The sequence below is a fragment of the Chiloscyllium punctatum genome, chromosome 41, assembly GCF_047496795.1.
Source record: "Chiloscyllium punctatum isolate Juve2018m chromosome 41, sChiPun1.3, whole genome shotgun sequence".
Lineage (NCBI taxonomy): Eukaryota > Metazoa > Chordata > Chondrichthyes > Orectolobiformes > Hemiscylliidae > Chiloscyllium > Chiloscyllium punctatum.
The window spans coordinates 5,741,603-5,762,169 of record NC_092779.1 but is presented as its reverse complement, the minus strand read 5'-3'; the positions used below and the strand labels follow the sequence as shown (position 1 = coordinate 5,762,169).

The window sequence follows — 20,567 nt, the reverse complement described above, 5'->3', positions numbered from 1 at the left end:
GGTCCAGCAGCATCTGTGGAGAGAAATCAGAGTGAACATTTCAGGTCCAGTGACCCTTCCTCAGAACATAGCCATTTTCAACTTGATTTCAATTTTTCTCTCTTTTGGACCCACAATCGTCCAGGATTTCTACAATCCTCCAGTTCTGGCCTCTCCCTGATTTTATTTGCTTCACCATCGGTAGCCATTTGTTCAGCTGCCAGGCCCCTCAGCTCCGCAATTTCCTTCATATCACTCTGACATTTTCTCCTCATAACTATTACGGTAAATGGAAACCATCAATATTCAACTTCCATCATCCAATTTTAAAATCTGTATCATTCATGGATTAAAGTGATCTTTAAAAGAAGACAAGTATGAATGGAGAATGAATGCAATAATTACCCAACCATAGATGGATGCAATTCCAGGGAACCTAAACAAGGTATATTGAACCAGCTCCATGACAATTATTATTTCATCCAAGTACAGTGAAACCAAATAAACATGTCAGTGCTATGAAATTTATATCCTGTTTATTTAAAACTTGCATGATAATTTTGCCTATCGAGATGTGAAATGTTACCTGTGAATTCTTCATTTTGCAAAGACAATGGATCTTGATCCAGCAATGCACACCTGAACCATATTTCAGAAGCTTTCTTGGCAGAGCAGAGATAGAGGAAAGTGGGTTGCTACCAGCAGAACCTGGAAGACTTACGTTCTTTCTCTACATTTTTATTTTCCAGTGCTTTGCCATCTCTTGGAAGTAGTATGTGGTTAAGCAACAACTTGGGAAAATAACCATCCATTGAGAATTTCAGGATGCTTTAAATGTCATGGCTGCCAAGGAAAAAGCAGGCAAAATCTAATCAATCAAAATGTCAATTTTTACACTCAACTCCAAGAACCCGAGAGACTCAAATTGCATTTGCTTTTATCTATTCATAATTATCAGACACACGGTTTTATTTTTACACTTATCGAGGAGAAAGTGAGGACTGCAGATGCTGGAGATCAGAGCTGAAAATGTGTTGCTGGAAAAGCGCAGCAGGTCAGGCAGCATCCAAGGAGCAGGAGAATCGACGTTTCAGGCATCAGCCTGAAGAAGGGCTGATGCCCGAAATGTCGATTCTCCTGCTCCTTGGATGCTGCCTGACCTGCTGCGCTTTTCCAACAACACATTTTCAGCTTTTTACACTTATCACCTGTATTTGTGTAGGTGTTTGATGTTACAGTTTAATTGGTTTTGTTTGAGTAGGAGCTGACTAAGTTCTTCTTCCTTTCATTAAGGATAGGTTTAGATTTGCCCCCGCTTAATCCAATCCACTCAATGAAGTTGCAACTAGTGTGATAGCTGCATGCAAAAAGAAATTGCAACTAACCTGATCAATAAAAGAGGGGAAATTAAATAATTTCCCCCAGGCCATAACATCCTTCAACATGGTCAAAGGTAAGCTTGTTAAAAAAAAATTGGTCATTTGCGCCATGAACACCTTACATGGCTTGGAAACTTCGAGACTAATACAAGTTCAACGTAATTAGGGAGAGTCAACATGGTTTAATGAAAGGGGAAGCATGTTTAGCTAATTAATTGAAGGCATTTGAGGAAGTAACATAGGCATGAATGAATGAATGAATGAATGATTTTTTATTGTCACGTTTATGTTAGTGAGAAAAATCAGTAAAAAAAAGTGAAAAGCTTTTCCACTGTCACCACAATGCAGTGTCATTTTGAATAGTTTCAAAAATAATAAAAATGGTAGAAAGACATAGCTTAAAGGGAGTCTATCAGTCCTGAGCTGTCTCATCATCAACGAACACCTTCAGTGCCATTTCTCCTCCACCGCCTCACTGCCATCTACACTGGAAACAACCAACATTGAAGTCACCATTCTTCAGGCGCCATCTTTTACCGCCAGGCTGATTCTCCCTGCCACCACCTCACCACCAGAACCACCAACATAAGAGTCATGTCTCTCACCCTGGGCCCACCTCCTCCATGTCACTGTGATGGCCCTTCCACCACGCCCTCACCACCACCACCACCACCACCAGATCTAACCAAAGACACAGTCATTGATCCTCAGGCACCACCTTTCACCGCTAGTCCCTCTCACTAAAGTCTCTTCCGCTGATGTAGCAGCCGCCAGTTCCCATGCCAGGTCCTCTGCCCATTCCAGAAACGTGAGCAGGGGCTCGCTCATCAAGAAATCGGTGCTGGGCCCACTTGAATCCACGCTGGGATTCCTGACTCTGCAGATACTGACTGAGCTCAGGGCAAGAGGCAAGTAAAAGGAGAGAAGGAAAGGAAAACAGGAAAAAGAGAAAAAGAAAGAAAAGTAACCTGAACAGGTGAACCTGTGGATAAAGGGGAACCAGTAAAAGGTACAAGTCTTTGATTTCTAGAACATACTTGATAAGGAATTGCATCAAACATTACAGAAAAAAATCTATTAGCATGAAGAGAAGACTAGCTAACGAGAAAAGGAAAGACTTAAGTTAGTTTTCTTCATTGCATCTTATCAATGTGTGTCATGTGACACAGGTTCAACATTTACATGAAGAATTGAAAGTACTATTACTTAATTTATTGACAACACAAAGATATGTCCAAAAATAAGTTGGAGGAGGACATAAGGGAGAGAGATACACAAGTTAAATACATGGCCAAAGATTTGGCAAATGCACTGAAATGTGGAAGAAAGTGTGAAATTGTCTAGTTTCACAGGAAGAATATAAAGGAATCAGAATGTCTTGATGCTGAGAACTACACAGTGCTCTGAGACATGAGGGAGGAGCTGGTCAGGGGTGATTGGAAGGGAAGAGTCAAAAAGTGTGGCACTGGGAAAGCACAGCAGGTCAGGCAGCATCTGAGGAGCAGGAGAGTCGATGTTTTGGGCATAAACCCATCATCTAGTGATTGGAAGGGGAGCCTAGCAGGGAAGGCAATGGAGCAGCAATGGCAGGAATTTCTGGGGATAACTCGGGTGGCACAGAAATTCATCCCAAGGATGAAGAAATACACCAAGTGGAGGATATGGTAACCATGGCTGAAGTCAAGGACAGCATGAAAGCAAAATTAGAATCAGAATGTGATGAAGATAAGAAGCCAGAGGATTGGGAAGCCTCATTGAGGATTGGGGGAAGAGAATGAAATATTAGGATAAGGTAGCTAGTAATCTTGAAGAAGGCTGCAAGAGTATTTTTTAGATATCTCGCACACATACACACAGATACCTGCATACGCACACAATGAGACATGCACGCACAGAAACACACACGCGCACATGTACGTAGCGAAGGAAGTAATAGAATACCAGGGGAAAAATAAACTTTATTCAATGGATATTCTTGAAGCCTGTAGAATAAAGTATAAAATGGTGCAAAGTCCCAATGCTGTGATGTTTTGGAATGTGTGGTCAAGTCACTAATTACATTTGCTTATCTTTGGAGTCACAGCTTACATTGGAAATATTGTGTTGGGTCATCCATTTAAGACAGAGATCTCAAAGAAAAACAAAAAAGGTGGTGAGTGTTTGGATCTCTCTGCGGAGAAGTGGTGGAAACAGAATCTTTACATGATTTTAAGACAGAGGTAGATAGGTTCCTGAGAAGCAGGAGGTGATTGATGATTGGGGATAGGCAGAACGTAGTTCTGTCAGTGATAGAACTTTGGAATCACTGAGTTGGTATGGTGCAGATTGAGCCCATTCAGCCAATCCTGCCTTCACTAGTTCTTTAACCAAGCATCACCACCTAGTCCATACTTTATTCCTCAAATAATTGCACACTATTTCTATCCAAATAACTATCCAATGTGACATGGTGGCTCAGTGGTTAGCACTGCTACCTCACAGCACCAGGGTCCCAGGTTCAATTCCAACCTGGGGCAACTGTCTGTATGGAGTTTGCGCATTCTCCCAGTGTCTGTGTGGGTTTCCTCCCACAGTCCAAAGATGTGCCGGTCAGGTGAATTAGCCATGCTAACTTGCCCAAAGGTTAGGTGCGTTAGTCAGAGGGAAGTGGGTCTGGGTGGGTTACTCTTCGGAGGGTCAGTGTGGACTTGTTGGGCCAAAGGGCCTGTTTCCACGCTGTAGGTAATTTAATCTAAAAACTATCCAGCATCCTGTTTGAACTGCTTCCGTCGTATTCCAGACCCTAACTACTTACGCTATGAAAAGCTTTTTCTTGCTTCATTTTTTCTTCTTATTGAATGACCAAGCTGACTCAAGGGATTCAGCTGCCTATGCCTGCTAGTTAATTTCTTTGTTTGAATTGTTATTGTTAGACAATGGGATGCTGCCTTTGTAACCCACCTTTCAGAGCTGTCAGCTCAGTCCAATTTTAATTTGCTTATGTCTCAAACTCTTGCAGTTCAGTCACAGTGCAAGTCATCTTTACTTCAGACCTAGATATGTCTCAGGGTGAGGTGGAGATAGGCTGAATTGAGGTTTAAATGGCTGTTAATTGAAGAGGAACAATGTGCTTGGTTGCATGGAAAAAGCAATGACAGTGAGTGAGGTGGTCATTTGGAAAGCCCGTGTGAACACAATGAGCCAAATCACTTCTTCATTACAACAATTCTGGGGTTTGGAGAGAAATACGAACCTCCTTTTAGAAGCAGACGAACAATGCAATGCACAAAAAAAGATCATTACATTGTTTTCATACAGACAATATTCTCCTGTGTTGTCGTCACTGCTATCTGAACATGCTAGTGATTAATAGCTCTGGCTGAGATCATTGTACTGAAGATAAATGTATCTTTATTTCACTCTGGAAAGTAACTGAGTAGGCCTGCATGGCTGCTCGTGCTGGAGTTAGTTAAATCCTGGCTATCGTTTTGAGTTGCAGTGTTCACCAACTCTGGGGACCTGTGATGTTGCGAGCCAACAGACAGAATTAGATGAGTGAGCAGGTGCATGTCTGTTTGCCAAGGGTACAATGAGAGACACAAACAGGAGCTCAACATGCCACAAACCAGTCAATCATCAGTGTATGGAGGTTTCTGATTTCTGACATCTACGCAAAATGTCAGCCAGGAGTTGCAATTCTTCGGGGAGTGCAGCAATCAAGGCTATTAAGTGGCGAATGGCTCTGATTAAACTCAGCGAGCTAGATTTTCCTTTTTTTTTTGTTCTCCCGGGTTGCTCTCTTTCTCTGGCACTCAGTCTTCCATGTGGAATGTGACATTATCTGGAGTCAGAGCAATGCCAGTGTCTAGTTATCTAGTTATTGCATTGAGGTGGAAGCGGATAGCAGGACACAAACGGTAGCGTTATAAGTTTGTTGCCTGAATTTCTCTAGCAATGGTTATTGAACAACGAAGTATACAATTTCCCATACGCTGCAGCTGTTATTGTTTCATGACTCTGAATCCCACTGGCTTTTATTGATCATCCACTCATTGTTTGTGGGTATCTTTGGCCAGGCCAATTCTCTGGGAACTAAATGACCTTCTTGACTATTTCAAAAGGCTTTGAGCCTGGGCTTGGACTGAGATGTGATTTTGTTGAAACATACAAGATTCTTAGGTGACTTGGCAGGGTAGATGTGGAGAGATTGTTTCCCTTTCTGAGAAAGTCTTGGACCAGAGGGCATTATCTCAGAATAAAAGGGTCACACATTTCGGACAGAGAAGAGGAGGAATTTCTTCTCTCTGAGGATAATGAATCTGTGGCATTCTTTGCTGCAGAGGGCTATCAAGGCGGGGTCATTGAATATATTCCTGGCTGAGACAGATTTTTAAATCAGTAAGGAAATGGAGGGTGTGGGGATAAGGCAGGAAAGTGGAGTTGAGGATTATCAGATCAGCCACAATCTCATGAAATGGCACATCAGACTTGATAGGGTGGATGGTGTACTTCTGTGCCGTATGGTCTTTTGGGCATTGTTGTGGGTCGAGTGTGACATGTATGCCAGGCTGGGTAAAAGCAGCAGATTTCCTTCTCTGCAGGACATTAGTGAACCACATGGGTTTTTACAAAAATCAAGAAAGGTTACACATCACTAATAGACAAGTTTATTTTGCTTCCAAGTTTTTGCTCAATTCAGATTTCATTACCTACCGGGCAAGGGGAGAGGTTGAAAAGGAGCGTCCTTCACGGTAACCTCAGCTAGTGCAGAAATCAAACCCACACTTGTTGGCATCACTCTATATCATAAACAAGTCATCCAGCCAACTGAGCTAACCATTATGTGTGCTTTGTAAAATTGCTCCTATGGAATTTTTACAACATAGTGGGGTGTCAGGCAGGAAAATATCTGCAGCCTATCTGACTGTATAGACCGACTCTGTGTGGCTGTTGCTGAAGTATTTGCTTATTGCGTCTGCTTGTTGCGTCAGAAGGACTGGGGAAGGGAGGGATTGCTTGTAACTGCTGTTTCCTAGCAGGCCAAATTCCTGCAGCTAACTTTCTTCAAGCCTGCTGCGAGACCAAAGACTCAGATTGTTGCCATTTTAATGATAACAAAGCTGCCTTGATAATAGGATCAAAAAGCCAAGGGGCTACGGTGGAATGCCATCAAGCAAGAATCATTATTGGGCTGGGAGAGGTTGTCGACAGGGTAACAATATTGCAAGGTCAAAGGGATGGATTGTATGATGACTTAAAGAAGATGAGGAAGTAAAGAGACAAACTGAAAGATATGCTGATGCTGTAAATCAGAAACAAAACAGAAACTTTTGGAAGAGTTCAGCAGGTCTGGCAGCATCTGTGGAGAGAAATCAGGGTTAACGTTTCGGGTTCAGTGACCCTTCCTCAGAGGAAGTAAAGCGGTTTGGAGAAGTAGCCCCATCAAATTTCTAAGCCTGTTAGTGATTGGGTGGAGTGAGTGGTAGGTGTAGGTGTAGGAGAGATGAGAATTTGATGGAGACGGTGTTTTGAGAAATTTGTGAAGATGAAGAAGTTACAGAAACAGAGGGGAGTGACACTGTAGAGAGATTACAACAGGAGGATGAGCATTTGAAGTTTGAAAGGTTGAGGGACAGAAACCAGAAAGTCAGGACAGGCGTGAAAGTGAGAATGAATTGGTACAGGGCAGGGAATTGCCAGCAGACTGCAGAATAAACTGAACAACATGGAAACTGCTGGATGGGATTTCAATCAAAATATTTGTAATAATATGGGAGTAGAAAATGGGCAAATGTTTGAACAGCAAATGATCACAGGTAGGTAAAGTTATGTGGGTGCACAATAAGCAGTGATGGAGATAGAATGAAATCACTTCCACAGCTGATTACCTTAAGTCATGCTGCTAGTTGTTACTAATGGGCCAATTCCTACAGCATACTCAGCAGAAAAGAATTTCTTTGGCAATTATTCCGACATAACTTCAATCATCCTTAACACAGAGAGAAGGAAAAAGACACACAACTAATGATAGAAGACTCACAGGATAAATGTTCCTTTCTGTAAATGTAAACAGAATGAGACCAAGGCCTTGGACATTTCAGTCTTCCCCATTCTGGACCCTCCATCGTTATTTGGCATGTACAGGTTGCTGCTACATACAACATCCTCCAGCACATTCCAGGCACTCCATCTCCTAAACATAGAAACATAAAAAATATAGAAGCAGGAGTAGGCCACTCAGCCCTTCAACTTGATAATGTCTGATCATCCAACTTAGTTCATTATTCCTGCTTTCTCCACATATTCTTTGATCCCTTTAGCCCCAAGAACGATACCTAACTCTTTCTTGAAAGCAGTCAATGTTTCTGCCTTGACTACTTTCTGTGGCAGATTGTTAAATGCTCATCACTCTCTGGCTAAAGAGATTTCTCCTCATCTCATTCCTACCCTGAATCCTTACACAGTGACCCCCTAGTTCTGGACACCTCTCTCATCAGGAACATCCTCCCTGCATTCATCTGGTCTAGTCAGATTTGAATGTTACAGGTTTCTATAAGAGTCACAACTCATTATTCTAAACTTCAGAGAATATAGTCCTAATGATCCAGATGGACCACTCAAAATAATGAACTTAACGTGGAGTTGCAAAAGATGGAGGAGAATGATTAAAGCATGCTGGGAAATGGGAACTGGTCTTGACTAAAGTGATTGCGGTAATCAAGATGCTGCAGAATCCAGACAGGTTGCAGTTACCAGCAGACAGTTTACAAAAGCCCAAAGGGCTTTTGCCCATAACGTCAATTTTCCTGCTCCTCAGATGCTGCCTGACCTGCTGTGCTTTTCCAGCACCACACTCTTGAATCTAATCTCCAGCATCTGCAGTCCTCACTTTTGTCTGCAAACAAACCTGGTAACTGTAAACCCTACAATACTCGACTGAATCTGGGTTTGAATGGAGTCAACGGAATGTTGACTGGATGATCGGAAATATTGAGGTGTGCATCAGATAGGGAGGTGCCTTACACTCTTATTTGGAGAAGGCTACATGCACCCAGCACCTCCAGTAATGGACACTTAAGGACCACCTTGCCATCATCGTGCCAACACCTGGTTGGATCCGATCAGTCAGGGTGATTGAAACTTAATTGATCCATTGGAAGATACTCCAGACCCTCCCAAAAAAGACACAAAGACTTGAGTATAAGAATCCCTGCAGCACCACCCATAGGAGCGGTAACTCAAGAGCGGTCACTCGAGAATAACTACTGAAAGAGAAGACACCTCTGAAACCATCAAAAGACCAGACAACATCACTATGTGGAGCTTGGCCAAGTTCTAGTGTGGGGAAATATGATCAAAGTTAAGTTAATGCGCAAGATAGATTTGTAGTGTTTATCATTAGTTCATAGTGTATTTGTTCTTTTAATATTAAATGATATGATGCAGAGCTGGGCTGAGGAGTGGCAGATGGAGTTCAACCCTGCCAAGTGTGAGGTTGTCCATTTTGGAAGAACAAATAAGAATGCGGAATACAGGGTTAATGGTAGGGTTCTTGGTCAGGTGGAGGAACAGAGGGATCTTGGGGTCTATGTACATAGATCTTTGAAGGTTGCCACTCAGGTGGATAGAGTTTGTAAGAAGGCCTATGGAGTATTATCGTTCATTAGCAGAGGGATTGAATTCAAGAGTCGTGAGGTGATGTTGCAGCTGTACAGGACTTTGGTTAGGCCACATTTGGAGTATTGTGTGCAGTTCTGGTCGCCTCACTTTAGGAAAGATGTGGAAGCTTTGGAGAGGGTGCAGAGAAGATTTACCAGGATGTTGCCTGGAATGGAGAGTAGGTCGTACGAGGATAGGTTGAGAGTTCTCGGCCTTTTCTCGTTGGAACGGCGAAGGATGAGGGGTGACTTGATAGAGGTTTATAAGATGATCAGAGGAATAGATAGAGTAGACAGTCAGAAACTTTTTCCCCGGGTACAACAGAGTGTGACAAGGGGACATAAATTTAAGGTGAAGGGTGGAAGGTATAGGGGAGATGTCAGGGGTGGGTTCTTTACCCAGAGAGTGGTGGGGGCATGGAATGCGCTGCCCGAGGGAGTGGTAGAGTCAGATTCATTGGCGACCTTTAAGCGGCATTTGGATAGGTACATGGATGGGTGCTTAATCTAGGATAGAAGTGCGGCACAACATCGTGGGCCGAAGGGCCTGTTCTGTGCTGTATTGTTCTATGTTCTATGTTCTATGTTCTATGATGTCAAATAATTGAGTATTACCATTTTCCTATTATGAAGAGCAGATTCACAGTTCTTCCGCTGGATATAAAAGATCAAACACACTGTGTGGCAGGCACAAGTCTCTCTTCGTATATCAGTCTTGCCTGTTTGGGTGGGAGTGAGTCAGTTGTCATTGATTGATGGACAATTGCTACTTTCCTAAGTTTAATTTAATACATTACTTGTCTATAAATTATTGTCATATAGATACATATATCAGAGAGACAATGTTTATACTTTTGGGCTTTGCACCTGAAACAAAGATGTTGCTGTCACTCTCCAGGGAAGCTATTATTGAAATATTTCAAATAGCTACAAATGCCTTGAAAATGTCTTTTCTGACTAGAGCTTTGTTTTCCCTGAAGGTCACTGGAACCTTGGCATTTATTTTATTTTATTAATAGAGCATACCAATCTTAAAAATGGGGAATTTCTTGGTCATCAAGATAATTCCATCTATCTACAGTTGAGATATGTCCACTATAGTGTACCAGAATCATTTCAGGCTCATTTTTGCACTCCTGTAGATCACAAATGAAGATATTGGTGATAACCTCAAGGATCTGGGTATGATTGACTACATTCAGAGTGCAGTGATGGTCACTAACAGTTGCTTTATGCCAGATACAAGATTTCTATTCAAATATTGTCCCCCAGTATCTGTGGAACTCAATTAAACATTGTGCATGTGAATATATAACAACTAGGGTGGGTAGACATGTATAGCCTTCAGCTTCAGTGAGTCATTATTGACAGCGGTTGTCAAATGTACTGATGAACTACAATGTTTTTTTTATCAAAGATTAAAAATGTGACTCATAATCCATCACATAAACCCAGATGTCAACAGGATGTGGAAACATTGAGCTACACAGAACAATATTGCTTTTACAGGAAATATTCAATTTCTTCAAACAGAAGTGGTGGGGATTTAATTTCTTGAGGTCCTTCGTCCTGTAGTGTACAAATAGTGTCCAGAGACAACTCCATTTCATTCATAACAAGTGCTCCCAGTCATCCATCTAAAAGAGATGACAAGATATTAGTTTTCTAATGGAAGGTACTGAAAAGAGTGGCACAGAAGATTGGCAGTTTGGCTAATGAGTGGAAACCTGAGCATCGAGGGAAGAAACTTAATATCCTGATCCCAAATAACCTGTTCATTCCGACAGAGTGCAACACCCTTTATAGAACTCAAATGGTCTGCGATTGACCTTTTCCATGTTGTATAAACAAACATTCAGTCGAACAGATATTTATGCTGCACCCAAGCTTTCCTACTCTCCCTCATCTCAACCCATCAGCACGTCCTTCCATTCCTTTCTCTCTCACCTTTATTGGTCATTAATTTGATAATTTTAGACATTAGTCTCTCAATGATATCTTTGTAATCCCATTTCTTTTTCTATTTTCTTACTGCATGTTGTTTTGTTCACCAATGGAATATTAAGTCTCTCTATATTAAGGTATATTTTCCTCTCTTGCCATTTTGCATTGATTATTTCCTACATAATATGTAGAGGTAAGAAAACATCCAACTGGCTTGTGTCACAGAGACCACCCAGATTTCTATTGTTTTATTCAATCAGATAGAAGAGATTCAGTTCAGTTTTGCGAATCCAAAACTCTGCCTCTTTTAAAAAAGAAAATACTGTAAATGCTAGAAATCTGAAACAAGTGTGGTGAATGCCGGAGAAACTCAACAGGTCTGGCTGCATCTGTGGAGAGAGAAGAACAAAGTAAACGTTTTGAATCTGGTATGACTATACATAAAAATGATTCAGAACGGTTCTCAAGAAGATTCATATAACATTAACTCTGCCCCTTTTTGCTCTTATTTTGAAAGAGGTGCTTTTGTCAGTCTTTTGCCAGCCTGCCATTTTCATTACAGCAACGTGATTAATTCTATTAGTGATCTTGATGCTATATCTACATCTGGGCTCGAAGTTCTAATCAGAACATTGAAAATAACAGATGGTATATTTCCTGCAGGGTTCATGAGGTTGATGGGCTGTTTAGTAAGATGCTGAAATATGATTATTACAGCTGAGTTGCGGATGAACAGTTTAGGTTGCTTAATGCTTGGTATCACAGCATTTCCAAGACAGAACGGCTGTGTTCTTATATGTCTGTAAATCAGGCAGTTTACACAAACAGTTCATCTGTTAAAAGACCTAATGGATGACACCTGAGAACCTGCTCCTGTGGAGAACAGAATCGACTTAAGTGCTTAGACATTATTAGGGTATGGCTCTATCTGATTTCTATCAGCCTGATAGTGAATGTATTTCAGATCTACAATGATTGAAGTAATTCTAATTACAGTTTGTTGAATAATGCACACTTCTTCAAATATGTTCAAAGACCAATAACTGGAGCTGAATTATGAAATAAGAACAGAAAATGCTGGAAATAATCAATGGATCAGCCAGATCTGTGGAGCAAGAAAGAGAGTTACTGTCTCTGATCAATAACCTTCACAACTGGATATCATTGACTGAGCTGAACGAGCCATAACAATACAGTGGCTACAAACAGAACTTACTCTGTTTCCTTCCAGCTGCAGGGGTCTCTGGAGGTCTGTGTATGACAGTGACTTCTTGAACTGGGCGTCAGTGCCACAATCAATGTTAGCAGAACATTGAAGCGCTACATGTCTGCTGCTTTGAGGGAACGTTAGTACCAAGAGTAGGTTAGAGGCTGGGAATACTGCACTGAGTAACTCACTTCTTGTCTCCACAAACACTCCTTCAGCTGCAAGGCACAAGTCTGGGGTGTGATGGAATACTGCCCCATTTCTCCTGGATGGGTGCAGCCTCAACAAGACTCTAGAATCTTGACACCATCCAGGACAAAGCTGTGCACTTAATTGGCACCACATCCACAAGCATTACCCTCCACTACCGACACACAGTAGCGGCAGTGCGTACAAAGTGCACTGCAGAAATTTACCAAAGGTTCTCAGACAGCACCTTCCAAACCCATGTATCTGCTGCCCTTGTCCATCCAGAACGACAAGGGCAGCAGATACACAGAAACACAGCCCACTTGCACATTCTCCTCCAAGCCACTCCCCATCTTGACTTGGAAATACATCAGGGAGGAGAAAGTGAGGACTGCTGGAGATCAGATCTGAAAAATGTGTTGCTGGAAAAGCACAGCAGGTCAGGCAGCATCCAAGGAGCAGGAGAATCGACGTTTTGGACATAAGCCCTTCTTCAGGCTTATGCCCAAAACGTCGATTCTCCTGCTCCTTGGATGCTGCCTGACCTACTGCACTTTTCCAGCAACACATTTTTCAGCTTGGAAATACATCACCATTCCTTTACTGCTACTGAGTCAAAATCCTGGAATTCCCTCGTTACCAGCATTGTGGGTCTACCTGCAATGGTTCAAGAAGGCAGCTCACCTCCACCTACTCAAGGGCAACTAGGGATGAGCAATAAATGCTGGCCCAGCCAGCATTGCCCACATGCTGTGAATAAATAAAAACTCTAACAGGCTGTAATCAAAAGCATTGACAGAGTGTGGTGCGGAGGAAATGAAAGCAGAGACAGAAAGGGTGGGAGACAATCAAGATTAAATGACAAAAGAGGTGATGGTGTAAGATAAAAGGCCTGGGCAATCAATTAAGTAAACTACAGATGGTTCTGTGGAATCATCATTACAATCTGTCATCTGAAAAGCAGGAAAGCGTATCTGCAGAAGATAACTTCAGAATTTGAGGAGTATGAAGTCCCTCAAGTATCTAATGGAAAGATGGGATGCTCTTCCTCGAACTCCTGCTGTTCTCCATCGGAACAGTGTGGGAGGCTGTGAGCGGAAAGGTCAGAGTGCACGGGGATAAAGGATTACAAAGGAGCTGAACAGATACCCGGGGCAACGCTCACAGGCTGAATGGTGAGATTCTGCAAAGCGATGAATGAATCCAAGTTTGGTTTTCCCAACATAAACGAGAGCAAGTAGTGAGTACAGCAGATTTTAAATTGAACCAAGCTCACGTAAAATGCTGTCTCAGCTGGAAGGAGACCTCACCAGCAGGTAAGGAAAAAAAAAGGAGGACAGCATTTGCACTTGCATAGGAAGGTATCACAGCAAAAAGCAGGCGGAACCACTGGAAGGGTATCTTCTGAAATGCTGACCATGCAGGGCAGGAGTGGATCTGTTTGGCTATGGCCTTATGTTGGAGGTGAAACAGATGGTAGATAATGATCAGTTGAATATGGAGCGTACTGGGTGGAAAGTGTGGAACAGGCAAAGCCTGTTTTGGTTCTGGGAGGGTCAGGAAGGGGGATGAGCGCAAAAATGTAATGTCTTCTTACTCCAAGAGGTTTAAAATAATCAGCCAGAACTTCATTGACTGTGGATGTTCTAGCTCTCCACATGGTTGCTGAACTGAGATACCTGACTATGAGGCAGCAATAAACATGACTGTCCATGTACACATTCATACACAGACCCTCTTCCTTTACAACCAACATAACCAGATAGGGTTCTCAACAGAGTCTGTCAGTCATGACTAGGGTTGGGGAAGCAGCCTCAGTTGGCAGGAAAGCACATTGAAAACATAAGTAAACATTTCGTCTTCTGGTTGGAGTGATGGGTCCTGATTACCTTTTATCTGATTCTACTACAGTCTGTATTCATTATAACAAGAACCTTTTTATTTCCAAACATTGTACATGTAGAGCTGTACACTAATTCAGATTGTTTCTTTTATTGGATTGATCCCCTTACTATGACCATGATCCCTCAGACTCACATTGTTAACTATAGATTAGGAAGTCTTACATTGGAAATTCTGAGGGTCAGGATTTACATGCACAGAGGCAGGACTGAATTGGCATAGTCAACATGGCTTTGTCTGTTGGAAATTGTGTCTCCCTAACTTGATTGAGTTATTTAAAGCAGTGACAAAGAAAATTGATGAAGGCAGAGTGAAAGACATTGCCCACATAACCTTCAGCAAGATGTTCAACAAGGTTCCGCATGGTAGACTGGTTAACACAATTAGATTATATGGAATTCAGGGGCAGCTAGCCAACTATATGAAAATTTGGCTTAAAGGTAGGAAACAGAGGGTTGCTTTTCAGACTTGGAGGCCTGTGACCAACAATGTGCCACAAGGATTGGCACTGAAACAACTGCTTTTTGTCATTTATACAAGTGATTTCATTGTGAATGTAGGAGGCATCATTAGTAAGTTTATAGATGACACCAAAAGAGGAGATGCAATGGACAGTCAAGAAGATTATCTGAGGGTACAATGAGACCTTGATCAGATGGGCTGATGGGCCAATGGACTGAGGAGTGGCAGTAAAAGGTGTCATACGAGGTGTTGCTTTTCAGTAAGACAAACAAGGGCAGGACTTGTCCAGTTAATGGTAGGGCTCTGGGGAGGTTGATTAGAGTGGTGCTGGAAAAAGCACAGCAGGTCAGGCAGCATCTGAGGAACAGGAAAATCGATGTTTCAGGCAGGAACCCTTCATCAGGAATGTTGCCAAACAAAGAGACCAAGGAATGTAGATGCATAGTTCCTTGAAAGTAAGTCACAGATAGACAGTTTGGTGAAGAAAGCACTTGACATGCTTGCCTTCATTGGTCAGAACATTGAGTATAGGAGTTGTGATGTTGTGTTGCAGCTGTACAGGACATTGGTGAGCCGCCACTTTTAGAATACTGTGTACAAACCTTGTCATCCTTCTCTGGGAAGGATGTTGTTAGATTAGATTAGATTAGATTACTTATAGTGTGGAAACAGGCCCTTCGGCCCAACAAGTCCACACCGCCCCGCCGAAGCGCAACCCACCCATACCCCTACATCTACCCCTTACCTAACACTAGGGGCAATTTAGCATGGCCAATTCACCTGACCTGCACATCTTTGGACTGTGGGAGGAAACCGGAGCACCCGGAGGAAACCCACGCAGACACGGGGAGAATGTGCAAACTCCACACAGTCAGTCGCCTGAGGCGGGAATTGAGCCCAGGTCTCTGGCGCTGTGCAGCAGCAGTGCTAACCACTGTGCCACCGTGCCGCCCCATGTTGTTAAACGTGAGGGTGCAGAAAAGTTTTACAAGGATATTGCCGAGATTGGAGGGTTTGAATTTTAGGAAGTGGCTGAATAGGCTGAAGCTTTTTTTCCCTAAAACAGTGGAGACTGAGGGGGGAAATTATAGAGGTTACTAAAACCATGAGGGGCATATATAGACTGAATAGTCAAGACCTTTACCCTCAGGTAGGGAGGTCCAAAATTCGAGGGCATAGTTTTGACATAAGAGGGGAAAGATTTAAACAAGACCTGAGGAAATACTTTTTCACACTGTGTGTGCATGGAATGAGCTGCCAGAGGAAGTAGAGGAGGTGGGTATAATTGCAAAATTTAACAAAAAAAAAGACATCTTGGTGAGTATATGAATAGAAAGGGCTTAGACTGATATGGACCAAATGCTGACAAATGGGACTAGTTTCGATTGGGATGTCTGGTTGGTGCAGATAAGTTGGATTGAAGGGTCTGTTTCTGTGCTATCTAACTCTAATACTCTATTACTACTCATCTTTGTATAACCTTTCTCCCATAACTGACCCATTTATTCTCTTAACAATTTTCCCCCATCACCCTCGAAAATGTCAAACATTACAGGGCTAGTTTATGAAGCAATTTCATGACTCTCCTTCTGCTCTCATTACCATTTGTCTCCGAGGTCGATGGTCTGTTATTCTCTGCCAGCGTGGGTGAATATCTCCTGTGCGTCCATGAAGCTATTGGTGTCTTCTTCTTTCCCCACGGGGTCAGTGCATTATTACCATGTTTATATTAGTTTTATTTTCAAGGATACTAAGATTCTTCTTTTTCTTTTTAATATCCTGTGGCATTTCTACCAAATCTCTCTTTGGCTGTAATTTTCTTCTCAACAGCAGTTCCTTCCTTTTGTCAATCTTACATCTCTACTCTTTGTCTGGCTGAAGAATTGACAAATCTTTTGTTTAACATTCTTAATTTGTTTTTTCTCTTTGGACCTCCTCACCCTGACAGAGTTGTCCTTTGTAAGTCAAGGTGGTAATTTTACAGACCACAATAGAAGCTGGACTCACAATCTTCTCAACAACTCTTTTGGGAACTAATGAATTTGCAATGGTGATGACCTATAAACTCTATTGAGTTAAAGTTAGTCTCTCTACTTTTCTTCAGATGTTTTATTCTAGTTCTGACTCATTTGATTTATCCGTTGCTTGCAGTGATGGTGTGAACTCATTGTATGAATGAACCCAAATGCTTTGGCTAATTCTATAAATTAGTCATTTGCAAATTACGTTCCATGATCACATACAACAATGTCACAAATATTGTCAGTTGTACAGATTAATTTTCATGACTTTACCACCATATCTATCATAATGTTGCCCATTGAAACCAATCCACCTTCAGTAGTACTAAAACAATTTTTGACATTTAACCTCATACAATCATTTTCAGGGTTTTAAACGAAAGAATAATGGTGGTGGTAAAAGTTCTTTCTGTTCCTGATTGTTGATAGCACAACTACCATTTCCTTAGTTAAATGAGTGACCTCTCACCACCAAACTGACTGACTGATATGTGGCTGATATTTTCATATCCTGGGATAATCCAGTTGGAGTTTTCAGTACATATCATCTGAGTGTTATAGATATTATCACACTAACAAATCATTGATAATTGTCAGAGGTTTCCATTGCTCAGTGTATGTATTAAGATGGAATTGTTGTGGATGTTTGGTGGCTATCGATTCTGGCACTAAACAGCAAACATGAAGTCTTTTTGTCATAGCTGCTTTGAGCTTCTTTAATGTTTTGCAATTTTATCTCTGATGCTGTTTAGGGTTTTGTTACCAATAATATATTTGCTTCCATTTCTGATGTAACCTCCAGAACTTTTCATTCAGCCTCTTCAGCTGGTATTCTTGATAAAGTATTTGCTGTTTTTTGACACATGCCTGTACATATTCCACGATTTAGTCATCTCCCATCAAACACAGTCTGAAATGCTGAATGAGCAGTGGCATGTTCACAATTTTGTTTGTATTCAGAAGAGAAACCAGTGACTTGTGATCTGTTCTAATCTTAAACAGTATCCCTAGAACAGTCAGAGATGTCAAATTGATGCCAAAGCTACTTTATAATTGTGGGACACCTTGCCAGTTTCTCTGTTAGAGTACATGAAGCATAATTTATCATTCCATCTTCTGGTCCTGCAGCAATATTTGCACCTATCGATGACACATTCGCCAGATTAACGTTGTGAACTGTGGGTTTTCAACTCATGCTTTGGAAGAGATTCATAATTTTTTTATCCTTATAAAATTGATCAAAATTCCAGCACCGATATTGACCTTGTCTCAATGTGTCTCTCTCTCTCAATGATTTGTTAGTGTCAGATAGATGACGTGTGATTTTCCCCACTTGGTTAACCATCTTCAGGAGTCTTTGTAGCTTGATGTTCCTTTGTTGTGAATTTTTTCTGATCAGATTTGTTTTTTAATTATTGTTGAGTTGTGTGACCTAAGAATTTGATTTCAGGGTTTGCAATTCAGACTTATTTTTGTGCTTAAAAATGTGTTGCTGAAAAAGCGCAGGAGGTCAGGCAGCATCCGAGGAGCAGGAGGATCGACGTTTTGGGCATAAGCCCTTCTTCAGGAATGAGGAGGGTGTGCCAAGCAGGCCAAGATAAAAAGGTAGGGAAGAGGGACTTGGGGGAGGGGCATTGGGAATGCGATAGGTGGAAGGAGGTTAAGGTGAGGGTGATAGGGCGGAGAGGGGGTGGGGGCAGAGAGGTCGGGAAGAAGATTGCAGGTCAAGAAGGCAGTGCTGAGTCTGAGGGTTGGGACTGAGATAAGGTGGGGGGGGGGGGGGGCAGGGGAAATGAGGAAGCTGGAGAAAATCTGCATTCATCCCTTGTGGTTGGAGGGTTCCTAGGCGGAAGATGAGGCGCTCTTCCTCCAGGTGTCGTGTTGCCATGGTCTGGCGACGGAGGCAGCCAAGGACCTGCATGTCCTTGGCGGAGTGGGAGGGGGAGTTAAAGTGTTCAGCCACGGGGCGGTTAGGTTGGTTAGTGCGGCTGTCCCAGAGGTGTTCTCTGAAATGTTCCGCAAGTAGGCGGCCTGTCTCCCCAATGTATAGGAAGCCACATCGGGTGCAGCGGATGCAGTAAATGATGTGTGTGGAGGTGCAGGTGAATTTGTGGCTGATATTGAAGGATCCCTTGGGGCCTGGGAGGGAAGTGTGGGCGCAAGTTTTGCATTTTTTGCGGTTGCAGGGGAAGGTGCCGGGAGTGGAGGTTGGGTTGGTGGGGGGGTGTGGATCTGACAAGGGAGTCGTGGAGGGAGTGGTCTTTCCGGAACGCTGCTAGGGGAGGGGAGGGAAATATATCCCTGGCAGTGGGGTCCGTTTGGAGGTGGCGGAAATGACGAAGGATGATCCGATGTATCTGGAGGTTGGTGGGGTGGTAGGTGAGGCCAGCTGACATCCTGCATTGTTTTCACAACCTCCTTAACTCAATGATCATATCCTCTCCTTTCTTGAATCATGTATTCTAATAATCATTCATTTGGCATATCTTATCCTACTTTTCATGGAGTCTGTTCGTCATTGTGTTTTGGAAAATTTTATGCGCAGATACTATTGTAGAGGGTGCAATGTTGAAGTAAAAATGGCCAAAAGCAAAATCCATTGTTTGTATCTAATTTTAGAAAGGGCGTAGACTTCACCAATATATTATCAACTGGCAGTTACTCATTTTTTAACAGCTCGTCTTGTGAATAATTTCATAGAACAAAGAACAGTACAGCACAGGAATGGGTCCTTTGGCCCACAATGTTATGCTGAACATGACTCCAAAAACTTACACCTTTGGGGTGGCATAGTGGCTCAGTGGTTAGCACTGCTGCCTCACAGCACTAGGGACCTGTGTTCAATCCCAGCCTCAGGCGACTGGCTGTGTTGTTTTCCTCCCACAGTCCAAAGATGTGCAGGCTAGGTGAAGTGGCCATGCTAAATGGCCCATAGTGCAATTTAGACTAGGATTTGTAGACTAGGTGCATTGGTCAGGGGTAAAATGTAGAGTGATAGGGTAGGGAATGGGTCTGGGTGGGTTACTGCTTAGAGAGTTTTTGTGGACTTGTTGGCCAATGGCCTGTTTCCGCACTGTAGGGATTCTGAGTCTTCTTGTTCCATATCCCTTCATACCTTGCACATCCATGTGCTTATTTAAAAGTCCTTTAAATGCCCTCTATTGTAGTTGCCTCCATCACCACCCCTGGCAGTGCGATCCAGACTCCTACCACTCTCGATAAAAAAGCTTTCCCCCTCTCACCTTAAATACTTGGTCCTCTTGTATGAGACATTTCAACTCTCGGGAAAAGATTCTGACCATCAACCCTATCTGTGCATCTCATTATTTTATAGATTTCTATCAAGTCTCCCCTCAGCCTCTGCTGCTCAAGAGAAAAGAGTTTTTCTTGCCTCTCCTTGTGGTTCATACCCTCTAATCCACGCAGGATCTTGGTAAACCTCTTCTGTACCCTCTCCAAAACTTCCACATCCTTCCTGTAACGTGATGACCAGAATTGAATGCAATACTCTAAGTGTGGCCTAACCAAAGTCATATAATGCTGCAACATGGCATCCTGACTCTTGCAGTCCATTCCCCTATCAATAAAGACAAGCATGCATTAGCCCTTCTTTACCACCCTATCTACTTGTGTGGTCACTTTCAGGGAGCTATGGACTTGAACCCCAGGATCCCTCTGCACATCAGTGTTGTTCAAGCTCCTGTCATTCACTGTATACTTTTTCTTAATATTTGATTTCCCAAAATGCAGCACACATATCCGGATTAAACTCCATCTGCCAATTCCCCGCCCAAATCTGCAACTGATCTGTATCCTGCAGTATCCTTTAAACAACCTTCTCCACTAT

General features: G+C 42.5%; 1 protein-coding gene across 14 annotated transcripts in view; it reads left to right on the top strand.

The window, feature by feature from the left end:
• The window catches only part of LOC140464827 (cadherin-12-like), a 627,324-nt gene that overhangs the window by 368,751 nt on the left and 238,006 nt on the right, over positions 1-20,567 (top strand). The gene's annotated exons all lie outside the window — the stretch shown is intronic.